This window comes from Brienomyrus brachyistius, chromosome 6 (assembly GCF_023856365.1).
Source record: "Brienomyrus brachyistius isolate T26 chromosome 6, BBRACH_0.4, whole genome shotgun sequence".
Classification (NCBI taxonomy): Eukaryota; Metazoa; Chordata; class Actinopteri; order Osteoglossiformes; family Mormyridae; genus Brienomyrus; species Brienomyrus brachyistius.
In genome coordinates, this window is record NC_064538.1 from 6,332,435 (window position 1) to 6,352,862 (window position 20,428).

Here is a 20,428-nt window from a genome sequence, read left to right on the forward strand (position 1 = left end):
ATATATATATATATATATATATATATATATATATATATATATATATATATATATATATATATATATATATAGATATTTCTTCTTTTTTTGTGTTTTTTTTTGCAATGGACAATAAAAATAACGCAGTTCTCCGTGAAGGAGGGATGGTGGATGGAATATATATATACATATATATAAAATAATTGTCACACACCTGGGGTGACATGCCATGCCTGCTCCCCCAAGTTTAGTGCACCTTAGTTATCCAACCTGACCATGTAGTCTCGATACACCCATTTATATGTATATATATATAGATTTTTTTTTTGTTTTTTTTTTTTCGCAATGGAAAATAAAAATAACGCAGTTCTCCGTGAAGGAGGGATGGTGGATGGAATATATATATACATATATATAAAATTATTGTCACACACCTGGGGTGACATGCCTTGCCTGCTCCCCCAATTTTAGTGCACCTTAGTTATCCAACCTGACCATCTAGTCTCGATACACCCATATATATATGTGTATATATATATATATATAGATATTTCTTCTTTTTTTTTTTCGCAATGGACAATAAAAATAACGCAGTTCTCCGTAAAGGAGGGATGTTGGATGGACTATATATATACATATATATAAAGTAATTGTCACACAATTGGGGCGACATGCCTTGCCTGCTCCCCCAGTTTTAGTGCACCTTAGTTGTCCATACTTACCATCTAGTCTCGATACACCCATTTATATGTATATATATAGATTTTTTTTTTGTTTTTTTTTCGCAATGGACATTTAAAATTAAGCAGTCCTCCTTAAAGGAGGGGTGGTGGAGGGAATATATATACATATATATAAAATATTTGTCACACACCTGGGGTGACATGCCTTGCCTGCTCCCCCAATTTTAGTGCACCTTATTTATCCATACTGACCATCTAGTCTCGATACACCGATATATATATGTGTATATATATATATATATATATATATATATATATATATATATAGATATTTCTTCTTTTTTTGTGTTTTTTTTCCGCAATGGACAATAAAAATAACGCAGTTCTCCGTGAAGGAGGGATGGTGGATGGAATATATATATACATATATATAAAATAATTGTCACACACCTGGGGTGACATGCCATGCCTGCTCCCCCAAGTTTAGTGCACCTTAGTTATCCAACCTGACTATCTAGTCTCGATACACCCATATATATATGTGTATATATATATATATATAGATATATATATATAGATATTTCTTCTTTTTTTGTGTTTTTTTTCGCAATGGACAATAAAAATAACGCAGTTCTCCGTGAAGGAGGGATGGTGGATGGAATATATATATACATATATATAAAGTAATTGTCACACAACTGGGGCGACATGCCTTGCCTGCTCCCCCAAGTTTAGTGCATCTTAGTTATCCAACCTGACCATCTAGTCTCGATACACCCATATATATATGTGTATATATATATATATATATAGATATTTCTTCTTTTTTTGTGTTTTTTTTTTCGCAATGGACAATAAAAATAACGCAGTTCTCCGTGAAGGAGGGATGGTGGATGGAATATATATATACATATATATAAAGTAATTGTCACACACCTGGGGTGACATGCCTTGCCTGCTCCCCCAATTTTAGTGCACCTTAGTTATCCAACCTGACCATCTAGTCTCGATACACCCATATATATATGTGTATATATATATATAGATATTTCTTCTTTTTTTTTTTCGAAATGGACAATAAAAATAACGCAGTTCTCCGTAAAGGAGGGATGGTGGATGGACTATATATATACATATATATAAAGTAATTGTCACACAATTGGGGCGACATGCCTTGCCTGCTCCCCCAGTTTTAGTGCACCTTAGTTGTCCAACCTGACCATGTAGTCTCGATACACCCATTTATATGTATATATATATAGATTTTTTTTTTTGTTTTTTTTTTTCGCAATGGAAAATAAAAATAACGCAGTTCTCCGTGAAGGAGGGATGGTGGATGGAATATATATATACATATATATAAAATTATTGTCACACACCTGGGGTGACATGCCTTGCCTGCTCCCCCAATTTTAGTGCACCTTAGTTATCCAACCTGACCATCTAGTCTCGATACACCCATATATATATGTGTATATATATATATAGATATTTCTTCTTTTTTTTTTTCGAAATGGACAATAAAAATAACGCAGTTCTCCGTAAAGGAGGGATGGTGGATGGACTATATATATACATATATATAAAGTAATTGTCACACAATTGGGGCGACATGCCTTGCCTGCTCCCCCAGTTTTAGTGCACCTTAGTTGTCCATACTTACCATCTAGTCTCGATACACCCATTTATATGTATATATATATATATAGATATTTCTTCTTTTTTTTTTTCGAAATGGACAATAAAAATAACGCAGTTCTCCGTAAAGGAGGGATGGTGGATGGACTATATATATACATATATATAAAGTAATTGTCACACAATTGGGGCGACATGCCTTGCCTGCTCCCCCAGTTTTAGTGCACCTTAGTTGTCCAACCTGACCATGTAGTCTCGATACACCCATTTATATGTATATATATATAGATTTTTTTTTTGTTTTTTTTTTTCGCAATGGAAAATAAAAATAACGCAGTTCTCCGTGAAGGAGGGATGGTGGATGGAATATATATATACATATATATAAAATTATTGTCACACACCTGGGGTGACATGCCTTGCCTGCTCCCCCAATTTTAGTGCACCTTAGTTATCCAACCTGACCATCTAGTCTCGATACACCCATATATATATGTGTATATATATATATAGATATTTCTTCTTTTTTTTTTTCGAAATGGACAATAAAAATAACGCAGTTCTCCGTAAAGGAGGGATGGTGGATGGACTATATATATACATATATATAAAGTAATTGTCACACAATTGGGGCGACATGCCTTGCCTGCTCCCCCAGTTTTAGTGCACCTTAGTTGTCCATACTTACCATCTAGTCTCGATACACCCATTTATATGTATATATATATAGATTTTTTTTTTGTTTTTTTTTTTCGCAATGGAAAATAAAAATAACACAGTTCTCCGTGAAGGAGGGATGGTGGATGGAATATATATATACATATATATAAAATTATTGTCACACACCTGGGGTGACATGCCTTGCCTGCTCCCCCAATTTTAGTGCACCTTAGTTATCCAACCTGACCATCTAGTCTCGATACACCCATATATATATATGTGTATATATATATATATAGATATTTCTTCTTTTTTTTTTTTCGCAATGGACAATAAAAATAACGCAGTTCTCCGTAAAGGAGGGATGGTGGATGGACTATATATATACATATATATAAAGTAATTGTCACACACCTGGGGTGACATGCCTTGCCTGCTGCCCCAATTTTAGTGCACCTTAGTTATCCAACCTGACCATCTAGTCTCGATACACCCATATATATATGTGTATATATATATATATATATATATATATATATATATATATATATAGATATTTCTTCTTTTTTTTGTGTTTTTTTTTGCAATGGACAATAAAAATAACGCAGTTCTCCGTGAAGGAGGGATGGTGGATGGAATATATATATACATATATATAAAATAATTGTCACACACCTGGGGTGACATGCCTTGCCTGCTCCCCCAATTTTAGTGCACCTTAGTTATCCAACCTGACCATCTAGTCTCGATACACCCATATACATATGTGTATATATATATAGATATTTTTTCTTTTTTGTGTTTTTTTTCGCAATGGACAATAAAAATAACGCAGTTCTCCGTGAAGGAGGGATGGTGGATGGAATATATATATACATATATATAAAATAATTGTCACACACCTGGGGTGACATGCCTTGCCTGCTCCCCCAATTTTAGTGCACCTTAGTTATCCAACCTGACCATCTAGTCTCGATACACCCATATATATATGTGTATATATATATATATATATATATATATATAGATATTTCTTCTTTTTTTTGTGTTTTTTTTTGCAATGGACAATAAAAATAACGCAGTTCTCCGTGAAGGAGGGATGGTGGATGGAATATATATATATACATATATATATCAAATAATTTTCACACACCTGGGGTGACATGCCGTGCCTGCTCCCCCAAGTTTAGTGCACCTTAGTTATCCAACCTGACCATCTAGTCTCGATACACCCATTTATATGTATATATATAGATTTTTTTTTTGTTTTTTTTTTCGCAATGGACATTTAAAATTAAGCAGTCCTCCTTAAAGGAGGGGTGGTGGAGGGAATATATATACATATATATAAAATATTTGTCACACACCTGGGGTGACATGCCTTGCCTGCTCCCCCAATTTTAGTGCACCTTAGTTATCCATACTGACCATCTAGTCTCGATACACCGATATATATATGTGTATATATATATATATATATATATATATATATATATATATATATATATAGATATTTCTTCTTTTTTTGTGTTTTTTTTCCGCAATGGACAATAAAAATAACGCAGTTCTCCGTGAAGGAGGGATGGTGGATGGAATATATATATACATATATATAAAATATTTGTCACACACCTGGGGTGACATGCCATGCCTGCTCCCCCAAGTTTAGTGCACCTTAGTTATCCAACCTGACCATCTAGTCTCGATACACCCATATATATATGTGTATATATATATATATATATATATATATATAGATATTTCTTCTTTTTTTGTGTTTTTTTTCGCAATGGACAATAAAAATAACGCAGTTCTCCGTGAAGGAGGGATGGTGGATGGAATATATATATACATATATATAAAATAATTGTCACACACCTGGGGTGACATGCCTTGCCTGCTCCCCCAATTTTAGTGCACCTTAGTTATCCAACCTGACCATCTAGTCTCGATACACCCATATACATATGTGTATATATATATAGATATTTTTTCTTTTTTGTGTTTTTTTTCGCAATGGACAATAAAAATAACGCAGTTCTCCGTGAAGGAGGGATGGTGGATGGAATATATATATACATATATATAAAATAATTGTCACACACCTGGGGTGACATGCCTTGCCTGCTCCCCCAATTTTAGTGCACCTTAGTTATCCAACCTGACCATCTAGTCTCGATACACCCATATACATATGTGTATATATATATATAGATATTTTTTCTTTTTTGTGTTTTTTTTCGCAATGGACAATAAAAATAACGCAGTTCTCCGTGAAGGAGGGATGGTGGATGGAATATATATATACATATATATAAAATAATTTTCACACACCTGGGGTGACATGCCATGCCTGCTCCCCCAAGTTTAGTGCACCTTAGTTATCCAACCTGACCATCTAGTCTCGATACACCCATATACATATGTGTATATATATATATAGATATTTTTTCTTTTTTGTGTTTTTTTTCGCAATGGACAATAAAAATAACGCAGTTCTCCGTGAAGGAGGGATGGTGGATGGAATATATATATATACATATATATATCAAATAATTTTCACACACCTGGGGTGACATGCCGTGCCTGCTCCCCCAAGTTTAGTGCACCTTAGTTATCCAACCTGACCATCTAGTCTCGATACACCCATATATATATATGTGTATATATATATATAGATATTTCTTCTTTTTTTTTTCGCAATGGACAATAAAAATAACGCAGTTCTCCGTAAAGGAGGGATGGTGGATGGACTATATATATAGATATATATAAAGTAATTGTCACACAACTGGGGCGACATGCCTTGCCTGCTCCCCCAATTTTAGTGCACCTTAGTTATCCATACTGACCATCTAGTCTCGATACACCCATATATATATGTGTATATATATATATATATATATATATATATATATATATAGATATTTCTTCTTTTTTTGTGTTTTTTTTTCGCAATGGACAATAAAAATAACGCAGTTCTCCGTGAAGGAGGGATGGTGGATGGAATATATATATATACATATATATATCAAATAATTTTCACACACCTGGGGTGACATGCCGTGCCTGCTCCCCCAAGTTTAGTGCACCTTAGTTATCCAACCTGACCATCTAGTCTCGATACACCCATATATATATATGTATATATATATATATAGATATTTCTTCTTTTTTTTTTTTCGCAATGGACATTTAAAATTAAGCAGTCCTCCTTAAAGGAGGGGCGGTGGAGGGAATATATATACATATATATAAAATATTTGTCACACACCTGGGGTGACATGCCTTGCCTGCTCCCCCAATTTTAGTGCACCTTAGTTATCCATACTGACCATCTAGTCTCGATACACCCATATATATATGTGTATATATGTATATATATATATATATAGATATTTCTTCGTTTTTTGTGTTTTTTTTTCGCAATGGACAATAAAAATAACGCAGTTCTCCGTGAAGGAGGGATGGTGGATGGAATATATATATACATATATATAAAATAATTGTCACACACCTGGGGTGACATGCCATGCCTGCTCCCCCAAGTTTAGTGCACCTTAGTTATCCAACCTGACCATCTAGTCTCGATACACCCATATATATATGTATATATATATATATATATATATATATATATATATATATATATATATATATATATATATATATATAGATATTTCTTCTTTTTTGTGTTTTTTTTCGCAATGGACAATAAAAATAACGCAGTTCTCCGTGAAGGAGGGATGGTGGATGGAATATATATATACATATATATAAAATAATTGTCACTCACCTGGGGTGACATGCCTTGCCTGCTCCCCCAATTTTAGTGCACCTTAGTTATCCAACCTGACCATCTAGTCTCGATACACCCATATATATATGTGTATATATATATATATATACATATTTCTTCTTTTTTTGTGTTTTTTTTTTCGCAATGGACAATAAAAATAACGCAGTTCTCCGTAAAGGAGGGATGGTGGATGGACTATATATATACATATATATAAAGTAATTGTCACACACCTGGGGTGACATGCCTTGCCTGCTCCCCCAATTTTAGTGCACCTTAGTTATCCAACCTGACCATCTAGTCTCGATACACCCATATATATATGTGTATATATATATATATATACATATTTCTTCTTTTTTGTGTTTTTTTTCGCAATGGACAATAAAAATAGCGCAGTTCTCCGTGAAGGAGGGATGGTGGATGGAATATATATATATATACATATATATATAAAATAATTTTCACACACCTGGGGTGACATGCCGTGCCTGATCCCCGAAGTTTAGTGCACATTAGTTATCCAACCTGACCATCTAGTCTCGATACACCCATATATATATGTGTATATATATATATATATATATATATATATATATATAGATATTTCTTCTTTTTTTGTGTTTTTTTTCGCAATGGACAATAAAAATAACGCAGTTCTCCGTGAAGGAGGGATGGTGGATGGAATATATATATACATATATATAAAATAATTGTCACACACCTGGGGTGACATGCCTTGCCTGCTTGTGGGATGAGGAAGACTCAGGGACTGGAAATGGGATTGAAACTGAAGATGTTCTCATTCCTTTTTGTATTGTTTCCAATTTTCCTTCCCCCAGATATGAGGAGTTTGCTGCTATATTGTGCACTAATTGCGATTCTGATGCTGGTATTTTTATTGTTTATAAGTTTGTTATTGTTTTCAAGTTCTTTTGTGCTTTTGCATTTTTCCTTCTGTTTTAGTAATTGCTGTTTGATGTCTGTGAAGGATGGGTGGGGTGAGAAAACTCAGGGACTGGAAGCGGGATTAAAACTGAAGATTACATGCTCATTCCTTTTTGTTTTGTTTACAAATTCTCCTACCGTCTGATATGAGGAGTTTGCTGCTATATTGTGTACTAATAGAGATTCTGATGCTGCTATTTTTATTGTTTATAAATGTGTTATTGTTTCATAAGTTGAGTATTCAATAAATGCTAAATTGAGATCTTTTGTCTATCGTTTGTTATTATTAGTGTGATATTCTATCATCCAAATAAAGGGAAAAACGTCCAATTATCGGCCAAAAAAAATCAGCAGCATATATCGGCCATCACCTTACCCTGACTCCTAAATATCGGCATCGGCTATTGAAAACCCCATATCGGTCGACCTCTAGTCACAGTACATTCTGTCCAATTCATCCATCGAGTTAAGTCACACACCCACTTGAGGGGGCACTCCGGCAGACGTGAGGATGGGGATGTTCTTTCCCCTATAACATCCACTGCAGAAGTACATCTCGCAGGGCTTACTTCAATGATGAAGCAGGGCTGGTTGGCTGGACAAGTGAAGTTGTCCTGCTGCTGGGTCTCGGTGCTGTTTTTCCACCTAAGCTTGAAGGTGGAATTGTGTTCCAACTCGCTCCCTGGGACTGCAGCATAGCCAAACATCGCGAGCAGCGTCGGCCACACCCACCACCAGAACCATCACACTGTCCTGTACACATAAAGAAGAACTAAAACCTGTTTTAAACCTGAGTGTTTTGGACTTTTCTAAAGAGGTTGTGACAATCTATGCGTTTTCAGATAATTCCATTATATTGAGCTAATTGGCTTACAGTGATGCTGTATATTTCTTGTGCTTTAATTTGTACTGATTTTAACTATTTTACATTTAGTTTGTACGCAACAGAAGAGAAATTAATAGTAGTAATGTTTGGCAGCATAGGTGATTCGTTAAAATTATACCGAAGAATGGAAAATGTGATATTTAGAATATTTTTTGCAATTTAGTAGCTAATTTAAGCACTTACCCAATGCCTCAATTTGTTTTAGGTCAATAATGTCCGAGCCAAAAGAATGAATGTATGAATTTAATACAATTCACCCACTCCCACCCACACACAAATCTGAAATTCAATTTATTAAGACATTTCTTAAACATTAGTGCATTAACAAAAAAGGAAAATCTTAAGAGATTCAGTAGGATTTTCTATGTTAGACTTAAGTTAATAGTTCAATAGTGTTTACATATTTCAGTATGTAATTCAAATATGTTTTTCACAAACACTAGCAAAGGTAGCTTATAGTTAAGCTTACTTAAGTCAGCAAGTCAGGCTACAGTGTGTAAGAATAGTCGTAAACGATAATTTGTCTCAGTCTTGCATGACAGAATAAGTAAACAGAAAATATAAAACGGCTGAAACAGCGTCATTAACGTCAGCTACAGTAGAGGCGCAGAAAAGGTGTCATGATGAAGTATTCCCAAACTTTGGAAGACCGCATGCGAGCCTTTTTTGCCGCTTGTTTCTCCAGAGCCATGTTGGCTCGTGTGCGGGTGGGCGGGCAGCAAATTTCTTTTTTGCAGGGTGGTAGGTGATGTCTCATTAATATTTCTGAGAGAAGTGCTACATGATTGGCCAGTGCATGCCTTACAAAATGGTGCGGCACTGCATCCAAGCCTGCAATACTCAGAGTCGCAGATTCAGTGGAAACCATTTGTAGTAATTATGTCTGTCTGGCTGATTTCCAACTAATTGATATTTGTATATTTATTACATGAATATAAAGTAATATAACAGGTATTTAATGGTTTTCCATTTGAGGAATTTGCAAAAAACTGCAGTGCATGATGGGTAGGATCTAAAGGCTGCCTAACGTCCTCATCCGTCTGACGACATACATCAAGACTAGGAAGGTGCATAATGTTCATGCCTGGTTGCGTTTGTTGGTCCAGAAAGTAATTCAATTTCGCCTTGTAGGCTACGTTCTTAAAAACTGCTTGGATATAACCCGATTATAAGCTGTGGGCCTTTTAATTTCTTTGTTTACCAGGTAGGCTACCTTCTTTAAACTGCATTTTGTTAGACTACATATTTAGGGAGGTCTTTATAAATTTATTGTAGTCTTTATAAATATGTATATAGTTTAGCCTAACCCAGCCACTTAAGGGAGAAAGCCAGCTCAACTAGGTGTCGGTCCCAAGCCCGGATTAATGGGGAGGGTTGGCGTCAAGAAATAAAGAGACTGTATCTTCACTGCATGACTGATGTCAAAATGTGGGAAATGTGTGGTTGTATAAATAAATGCATTAAAGTAGGTTAATGATTCTGTGCTGTCTAAATTGTATAGAAAATTTCTTCATAAGCCCCCAAGCTTTTCCCTGGTGCTGCCACTGTTGTTCAGAGTAAAAGTAACTTTGTCATTAATAAACAGTACTCTGATCAAATTTTTGCATGTACAAACACAAAGTTTAACCACATGTTTAGACACAATTCACACACCTGGTACATTTCCATAATGCTAAGACTCTCTACAGTTACTTGATTCACTTTCTTGTTTGGTACACAGTCAATTGATGGATCTGTAAGATCATTACCAGACCGTCTGCTGCAAACTCTACAGTTAATGAATGGCTGCAAAAACACACAGACACACAAAAACAGTATTTAAAGAGTGGTGGGCAATAAATACAGTGAGAGAAGGTGTAGTAAAGATATATCTAATGATTTAAGGCAGAGCTGCTGGACTGCAGGGTTTAATCACACAGATCAATTTTAGGGGAAAGAGCTTCCAAAGCAGGGTCACCATAAGGCTATATCATACAAAGCAAGTACATCTAAAAGTATTGACAACAAATCCCGTTTAACTGAACACTGCTCTGTATTAAAATACTGTCCTCCGATCAAGCTAAGTGGTCCTGTAGTTCACTATTTAAAGAGGTAAATTTAAAGGGTAATTCACACTGCACATCTACCCTGCTCTGACCAGGTTTAATTGCTGGCTTTCTAATTAAAACAAGAGTTAAGTCCTGCCCTTTCACCACAAAACACCATGCCGCCATTTAAGGCTGATTTCAACAATGAGAGTTAGTTAACCCGGATCGATTGAGGTAACTCTGGGTATGTAAAACCCGCTTTGTAGTACAGCCCACAGCTCTTTAAATAAGGCCAGCTAGGGTTCATAGCTCGAGGAAAAATCTACAGGTCGCCCCTCAGATGATTAGCATTTGTTTCTGTCTGGTAATCCAGCTTTTAAGCCTGTAAGCCTACTGAAATTTGAGAATAATGTGAAGGAACTGGCTGTTTGAGGCCACCTATCTATTTGTTACTTTATTGTTGGCTAACTTTCCCCCGCAGGGCATCAAAAAAGTTAACACAAACCTAAATTAATTTGCTAACTGATATGTCCAATGCTCACAGTCACAGTGACTCATTACTTACCCTGTTGGTCACAAACACGCAGTCATCCCGATGGTCTGTTGCAGTTGACTTTGGACATTTTGTTGCTCTCAAGAGAATCTCAATGTCAATGTTTGCACTGCTGATCTAAATCACATAAACATGTTATATACAAAATTGCCTACAACTGTTTTAAAGGCAATATAACAAACAACAATCACCCAAAAAATGGCAAACTGTCACAGACTTGAATGTAGCAGATTCAGAGGGAAACTGTGAGAAGGTAAAATTGACCAGGGCTGAGATATAAAACCATCACTTTCATTGTGAAGAGACATTAAGCATCATATGCATTGAAATTAAAACATCAAAATCAATGTGATATTCATTAGTTCAGCTTGCAGATGGTGAAAGTTTCACACTTTTGTAAACACTTTCTCAGTAGTTACCTTTGGACGGCCCTGGATGTTATAGAAATTCATGTGCTGACGGGTTCCTTGATGAGCATTTTCGACTGCGAGTTTAATGGCCGTCTTGTAGAGTGCAGGGAGACTGTGGTAATCTTGCTGTGCCTCTGTGGAGATATGTGCACAGCGTGTAGTTAGAGTATGGAATAGTCTTCCTGTTAGTGTAGCACAAGCTAAAACCCTGGGTTCCTTAAAATCAGAGCTAGATAAGATTTTAACAACTCTGAGCTATTAGCTAAGTTCTCCCCAAAGGAGCTTGATGGGCCGAATGGCCTCCTCTCATTTGTAAATCTCTTTGGTTCTTATGAGTCAGCTTACAGAGATGAGGTCCAGAAAGTGGCAGGTTGGAGTTCAGCAAACAATTTGGCACTAAACAGCACAAAGACAAAGGAAGCCATCATTGACTTCAGGAAGGATGGAGGCGAGGTGACACTGGCCTGCCTAGATAGATAGATAGATAGATGGATGGATGAATGTTTTTATTGACATTGTAAGTACAATGAGATTTAGTTTGGAACGCGCCAGCAGCTGCACAGTATATTTACAATTACATAGATTGTGAGGCATGAATCAGAATCAGAGAATAAAGTATGTACAGAGATCGGGTGAAGACGGGTATTATTTTAAAGCAGAGAAATCAGGAACCTCGCGCACATGTAACCCCTCATAGGTCTGCGTTGTGGTTTTTTCACTCAAAGAATGAGGGGACGTGGGACCATGCAACCATTTTATTCTCCTGGCACAAAACAGCAGAAAGCTGGGATTCCGCGGGGCAGCACAGCTCGAGATCCATCAGCAATGCGCTGGTTTAATCTCCGGAACTGAGAGAGAGCCGAGCAGTTCTACCTGATACTACTAGAGGTCAGTGTATACGAAAAGCTTAGGCTGACACAGGAGTGCAAGTGGAAATAACAAAATGTCCACTGTTACACACACACAAAGGACACACGTCAATGACCGGACTGGGGAAACGTATTCTAACGCGGACTTAAATTCACCAGACTAATTAACAATGAGAAACAGTCGGTAACACTGGGATTCCACACGAGGTAGATGAGGGGGAGTGGCACATGGGAGGATCGGACGACCGGGGCATGACATATATAAACAAAATAAGGGACTGGTAAGTTTGTAAGTAAATTCAGTTTTCAGTGGTCTAAATGCACATAAATATGGGTATCGCACATGTGGGGTATTGCATCAAAATGCTCTTGTGCTTTCTTCAGGCTCCGCAGGAAGTGGAGCCTCTGAAGTCCTTTTTTTGGCCATGACTGAAGTGTTTGTGGTCCATGACAGGTCACAGCTGATCTGAACCGTGAGGAATCAATCAATGATCAGAACCACCTCCACCTTCTCACCACCGACGCTGATGGGGTGGTGGTCCCCGTGCTTCAGTCTCCTGAAGTCCGGGATCAGTTCTTTTGTCTTTTTTGAGTTCAGGGGCGAGGTTGTTGTCCTGGCTGCAGCGCTCCAGGTTCTCGACCTCTTCCCAGTAGGCTGACTGGTTGTTGTTCGAGATCAGACCTATCACAGTTGTATTGTCTGCAAACTTAAGTATGAGGTTAGAATCATGGGTGGGTTCGCAGTCGTGTGAAGAGGGAGTAGAGGAGGGGGCTGAGCACACAGCCCTGAGGTGCTCCTCTGTTGAGAGTGATGGAGGCGGAGGTGTGGTTACCCATGCGCACTGTCTGTGGGCTGTTGGTCAGAAAGTCCAAGACCCAGTTGCACGGGTATGTGTTCAGTCCAAGGTTGTGCAGTTTATGGCCAGCTTGATGGGGGGAGATGGTGTTAAAGGCGGAGCTGTAGTCGATAAACAGCATCCGTACGTAGCTGTCCCGCTGCTCCAGGTGTGATAGGGCAGTGTGGAGGGCCAAGGTAATGGCATCCTCAGCTGACCTGTTTGACCTGTAGGCAAACTGCTGTTGGTCCAGGGAGGAAGGGATGTTGTTCTTGATGTGTGCTAAGACCAGCTTCTCAAACCACTTCAAAACAATGGGGGTCAGGGCCACTGGAAGATAGTCATTCAGGAGCGCTTTGCCTCTCTGATGCCTCTCCTCAGGTTGGACTTGACTGTTTAGTAGACTTCTCGGCCGCCAGTGCAGAAAGCCTCATCACGTGACTTCAGGAGCTGTTGAACTTCCCTGTTCATCCATGCGGTTTGCGGTTGGGGAAATTGTGTATGACCTTGAAAGTGGTAACAGTGTCCATGTAGAGGTTTATGTAGGAAACAACAGAGGATGCGTGTAGGATCACACATGCACAGATCACAAAGCTTAAATTCCAGGTGGCCTGAGACAAGACCTACCCTGGTACGAGAGGCACACATCGGCCTAGGCCTCAAAGGGGGGTTCGTGACCCCACACACACGGACACACTTAAACACACACAGATAACAAGGGAGGCCAGCACTCCAACTTTTATTGCTCAAAGTTTTAACACCTACAGACAGCAGAGTGGACCTCAAGGACAGGGGTCCCTCGACTTGGCACACAACCCCCTCCCCAGACATCCTGCCTTACATACCACTCACCCAACACCCTAAAGAAAGTTTCTTTTAAGTTTGGCTGTTGTATATCTGTATATTTATTTACCCATGACTACTAGTCTCAATATACAGACAGGTTATGTTTGTAATGTGTCCTAACTTTCAAAGACTCTTTTTCTTTGACTGACTAACCTTCCCCCCTTTTCTTTTCCATATTCCTCAGCAGCCCTTATCTGATCTTTGTATTCTACCATGCCTATCTAAGGGTAAGATGTGCTGTTGGAATGAGAATATGTCATATAATGTCTGTATAAAGGGTAACCTCTGATTGAGGTGCAACCTAGACCACCTGGACCAGGTACTGGTGTGAGTAATATAACATAATGACATAATATAAGTAATCATTAATTAATCATTACAGATGGTATGAGGTGTGAACCACTAGGCTGGTATGGCATGTTTGATATCAAACCGATGGAAAATCACTCCAGTTTCCAAATCTGGTTAGTGGTTACCACGAAAGTGAATATATGAAAAGTTACACTAGCCTAACGAAAATCATCAATACAAGGGAAATCAGTCTGGTCATGAATCTCAAAAGGACTGATACAGACCCCCTTCCGAAAGCCCGCCAAATGGATGGTCAGCCATTGGTCCAGGACTCGAATTCCTGGTCACTCCTATTCACGAACTGTACACTATAAAACCTGGCACCTCAGAACAAAGCCAGGAGAGGAAAAACGGAAGGGAGGAGAAAACAACAGACCATCAGCCCGAAGAGAGGCAGAGAACATCAGCCCAAGAGAAGAGAAGCCCACAAGAAGCCCTCCTGAAGCCTATCAGTGAAGACCCAGCTGGACAGAGAACTGCAACCAAGCCCAAGCTTCACCAGGAGAGGGAATCAGAGGGACTCCACTCCAACAACCGCTGAAAACACCGCGCCTGCCTGAGTGCCATCACCCATCAGCTCATCAGCCTCCACAACCAACTGCCAAGACCCCCCCCCCCCCCCCCCCCACACACACACACACACACACACACTCTGCAACCAAGTAAACCAACGTCCTTTCATTTCTAACAATCTAAACTCCTATTCACCTGCTATATTACCTTAGGACAGTATTTCCACAAATTGCTTGCTTTGCAGAACAGTATTTTCCCTTTTATGTCCCTGCCTGTGCGATCTACGCTCTGAAACCTCAAACTCGCCTGAAATATCGCGAGACTCTCTCTCATCGGCCGTGAGGGGAGCTTCGCTACCGATCGTTTACATTACCTGGTGACGCAGCTCGCTGGACGAGCCTTCTATTCTACCCTAGGTTATTAAGCGATACTGGTTATTAATGAGTCCCATTTACGTCTCACATTAACAGACTCACGGGGATTCGCAATTGAGTTTGGAGGAGCCGACCATTCGGCATAACAATTGGTGATGGCATTTGCTTTGCAGAACAGTATTTTCCCTTCTAAGGTTACTCATTTTAAATCTGGTCATTGCATTTTCATGATTACATTGTTTGTGTCCACTCCGCTTTTTCGTGTTTGTTTGTTAGGTGTAATGTCTGTCTTATGTTAGTTATAGGAATAAATGCATGACTTTTACAAAACTTCAGCCTCCGTTCATTGAGTGCTCACAATAGTCCCTGCCTGTGCGATCTAACCTCAAACAATTGAGTTTGGAGGAGCCGACCATTCGGCATAACAATTGGTTAATAATCACAAGGCACAAGGTTTAAACTTATTCTGAGCACACAATTTAAACTTTTTATGACCGGTCGTGCAGTGAAGAAGCGCTACTGTGAACTGTCTGCAAAAGTCGCACTCGTGGCAATCTGAAGGCATTTAAGCGGGATCATGCGGGCTTATAGTTATTTTTATTTCTATTATTAGTAGTTATATTATTTTGTTTTATTTTTGGTTATCTCATTGTAGTTCTTTCGTATTAAACTGCAGTAAACTTTAACCCTATGTCTGACGAGATTCTCAGATATGGCTTTGTTTCCAGGTTCGATTCGGACGAATTTCTCCGTTTCTATGTATCCTGGGAGAGATCTCTCTATTAGCGAACGGGAATACTTGTTACGAGGTTCTAACCTGAATTATGTTGCGCTTGGACTCCCTGACATAAGACCGATAGCTTAGTTACCTGTCAGGATCATACTCATATGTGTGTGCCTGCTATAGACAAAGCAAGTTTAACACCACTTTGCGCTGTGAGCCAAGTGTGTCTGTCATTTAGAAATTGGGAGTCTCCTGTGCTTGAGACCCGCCGTGGTTAAGCACCATTTGCGACGAGATATAGTGTAGTCTCAATTTAGATCCGTCGCCGTAACGCGAGCGCCGTCTTGCTTCAGTAATTGTTTTAAGGGGTTTTAAACTGCGCAAAGGCACAGAAGAAGGCCGCAAGCGGCATGCGCATGCATTAAATGTGTGTGTCACTCATCTAGCGTCGGCAACCGCCGAGCTATATCTTTGGTTACCTCTAGTGGTCAGGCATAGAACTACCACTCCATTTCGAAATTGCGCTTCTAGTGGTCAGGCATAGAACTACCACTCCATTTCGAAATTGCGCCTCTACTGGTCAGCCATAGAACTACGCATTTCGATATTGCGCCTCCGGTGGTCAGGAATAGAACTACCACTCCATTTCGAAATTGCGCCTCTAGTGGTCAGGAATAGAACTACCACTCCATTTCGAAATTGCGCCTCTACTGGTCAGGCATAGAACTACCCATTTCGATATTGCGCCTCCGGTGGTCAGGAATAGAACTACCACTCCATTTCGAAATTGCGCCTCTACTGGTCAGGCATAGAACTACCCATTTCGATATTGCGCCTCCGGTGGTCAGGAATAGAACTACCACTCCATTTCGAAATTGCGCCTCTAGTGGTCAGGCATAGAACTACCACTCCATTTCGAAATTGCGCCTCTAGTGGTCAGGCTTAGAACTACCACTCCATTTCGAAATTGCGCCTCTAGTGGTCAGGCTTAGAACTACCACTCCATTTCGAAATTGCGCCTCTAGTGATCAGGCATAGAACTACCACTCCATTTCGAAATTGCGCCTCTAGTGGTCAGGCATAGAACTACCACTCCATTTCGAAATTGCGCCTCTAGTGGTCAGGCATAGAACTACCACTCAATTTCGAAATTGCGCTTCTAGCGGCAGGCCATAGCAGTGCCACTCCATTGAAATTGCACCTCTAGTGGTCAGCCATAGTAGGTTAACAACATCTGAGTTGGGTCTCTGGTGGTCAACTGCGGTGATACCAACACGCATAATTGGACACAGGTTCTTGCCTGAAAGCAGGAATCAACTTCACGGACAAAAATCAATTTGATCACAATACATTAACATCTAATTAGGTTATTGTTGCATAACTAATTGATGTTTACAATTGAATAAGAAACACAATTCATTTGGTTTGATTTCTGTTTTACCTTTTTGATTTATTTTAGGTTTTATTTCACCTTATGCTTTCATTCACTCCCTCTCCCCCAACAAGGGGACTTGCATAGAAGTTCAACCATTATTAACAACAGTAAACCAGTTACGTACACAATCCCATTAGGAAGTCGTTTGGATGTGATCAGTTGAGCCCTTCGGGTGCTGGGTGCTTACCATTCGCTCTCTGTTGGTTGAGCTTGTCTGTGGCTCTGCTGTCACTGCTTGCGATCGTACAGTTTGTCAGAACTGAAGGGGAGTTCTCAGCAATTGGACGCCCAAAAGCGTGCCAGCCCGGCTACACCCACTGACTCATTAAGGGCAAGGCTGACAGGTACCTCAGGCGGTCATTACAACTTTTGAGCAGGACCTCGTCTAGGGTGAGATCTGACAACGGCCCTAGCTTGGGCTCTCACTAGGGTGGGTGATACCTGAAGGCAATTTTGCCAGCCGATAAGCTGAGCTCCACCTGGGTTGTCTCAGTTGTGCATACAGAACACGCCCTTCCAAGATGACATTGCTGGGGATCGGGGGAGTGGGAGCCGGACTCAGGCTTGCTTGGCTGGGATTGAGCTTATGGGACGTGCCCTGTTCAGGAGGGACACCTGACAGCATTCAAACCTCTCCACCTGCATCACTAGCTTAACACTGCAACACCTCGTATAGGGACAAGTAAAGCAGAACCTACTAGTGGTCCCCCTTCTGGTCAAAGAAGGGAAGAACATCAGCCCAAGAGAAGAGAAGCCCACAAGAAGCCCTCCTGAAGCCTATCAGTGAAGACCCAGCTGGACAGAGAACTGCAACCAAGCCCAAGCTTCACCAGGAGAGGGAATCAGAGGGGCTCCACTCCAACAACCGCTGCAAACACCATGCGTCCCTGAGTGCCATCACCCATGCTTTGGTGTACTGAGCTTGCTGCTCGTCACGTTGCTGACCCATGACTGCACCTCCAGTTCCAGCACGAACCATATTATCAAGTTTGCAGATGGCACCACAGCAGTGCGTCTCATCAGTGACAACCATGACACATGTCATACAGAGAGGATGTGCGACAGCTAGCAGTCTGGTGCAAGGACAATAATGTACATAACTTTGGCAAGACAAAAGAGCTGATTGTTGACTTCAGAAGGACCAAGGCTGGCCACTCCCCACTCACCATCGATGGCACTACAGCAGAGAAGTGAAGAGCACCAAGTTCTTTTGTGTTCACATCACAGAGGACCTCTTCTGGACCAGCAACACCGCTTCCCTGACAAAAACATCCCGGAAATGCCTGCACTTTCTGCATCGACTGAAGAAAGTACACCTCCCCAAATCTGTCTTTGCCACCTTCTACAGCGTTCTGACCAGCTGTAGTACAGTCTGTTATGGAGACTGCCACGCCTCAGAGCACAGAGACCTTCAGAGGATTGTGCAGACAGTTGAGTGCATCATCAGTAGTTCTTCACCCAGCCTGCAGGACCTTGACACCTCCCGCTGCATCCAAATAGCCACCAGCATCGATGCTGAACCTCCACCATCCCTCCCACAGGCTACACTCCCCTTCTTCACCTAGAAGATTCTATAGCATCAGGAGCCGGTCTGCTAGACTGTGCAATATCTTCTTCTCCCAAGCAGTCCGGCTCCTGAACACCACTAAAATGGATTTAAAATATCTGATGGCAAGTAAAAAATTCTGAATTGTTTTAATACTTTGTTGTTATGACTAAACAATTAATTACATAATACCTTTTTGCGGAATTTTTACAGCCTGCAAGTGTTGTTGCATAAGTGTTCAAGATGCAAATTGATCATTTATTCATAATTGATTTTATTTTAAATAATTCATTGAATGTAAGGATAAAATGTAAACACACTACCGTTCAAAAGTTTGGATCACTTAGAAATTTTCTTACTTTTGAAAAAAGGCAAGTTTTTTGTCCATGAAAATAACACCAAGTTGATCATCCACGCATTTCTTGATAAATCCGCAGACTGAGTCATTTCCCAGTCCGTGTAATCAAAACAGTTCCGTAACATGGAATCTGATTGGTCCGACCAACAGTGCACCGTCCTAAGGGTTGGAGTTTCCTGTTTCAGCTCCTGCCTGTAGGCAGGCAGGAGCAGAATGGAGCGATGATCTGATTGGCCGAATGAGGCGTGGGGGAGGGCTTTGTACACATTCTGGAAGGAAGTGTAACAGTGGTTGAGCAGCCTCTCTCCTTCTGTGTTGAACTGAATGTGTTGATGGAGTTTGTATCCCAGAGACTGTGAGCAAGGCCAGGAACAAGCCAGAGTTGTGGTGTTAGAGATGGATTTTTATTTAAATTAGAAATAGATTATTGTATACTACTACAAATAAGACAGATTAATAAATAGAGTTAATGTGCTTTCTGTCAGAAAGGGATGCTGGCTATGTGCTTCCTATACACAGGGCCAGAGTCTAAACAGTGTGCTATAGCCACTCTGTAGTCTCGCAGCACAGTGGATGACGGTCGCACTACATGGGGGAGAGAGAGAGCATGCTGGGATATGATGTTTTATGGGGTCGTGTGTCTGCGTGCATGCGCTACATGAGTAGAGAGAGAGAGAGAGTATGCTGGGATATGTCTCTATACGCATGCGCTACATGAGTAGAGAGAGAGAGCATGCTGGGATATGTCTCTATGCGCATGCGCTACAGGCTGATCAAATGCATTATAGGTAAACATCTCATTTCTACTTCCTTCGACGTCAGGGTCGACTGAAAGGTAATTCCTCCTAAAAGTTTGCTGGTTAAATTCTTTCTTCAACCTTATATCGAAATAAAACTTACTGCTAAAAGTTTTCTTCTTTAAACATGTTGGTCAAATATAACAAGTTTAAGTGCGTTCTTCTTTTAAAATACGGAAAGTGCCTACACCTAACA

The 20,428-nt window shown here is 40.0% G+C and overlaps 2 long non-coding RNA genes across 7 annotated transcripts in view; one reads left to right on the plus strand and one right to left on the minus strand.

Annotated features, from left to right (window-relative positions):
• LOC125745369 (uncharacterized) overlaps positions 1-20,428 on the plus strand; it is a 61,729-nt gene that overhangs the window by 14,535 nt on the left and 26,766 nt on the right. The window lies entirely within an intron of this gene.
• LOC125745365 (uncharacterized) overlaps positions 1-20,428 on the minus strand; it is a 175,462-nt gene that overhangs the window by 312 nt on the left and 154,722 nt on the right. For 2 of the 6 annotated variants that reach the window (XR_007398650.1, XR_007398645.1), the window contains one exon: positions 3,276-7,483. This is a non-coding gene — a long non-coding RNA (uncharacterized LOC125745365). Of the gene's footprint in view, positions 194-3,275; positions 7,484-20,428 lie in introns of those variants that run through there. The other 4 variants (XR_007398648.1, XR_007398646.1, XR_007398649.1 and 1 more) reach the window with 4 other exon arrangements.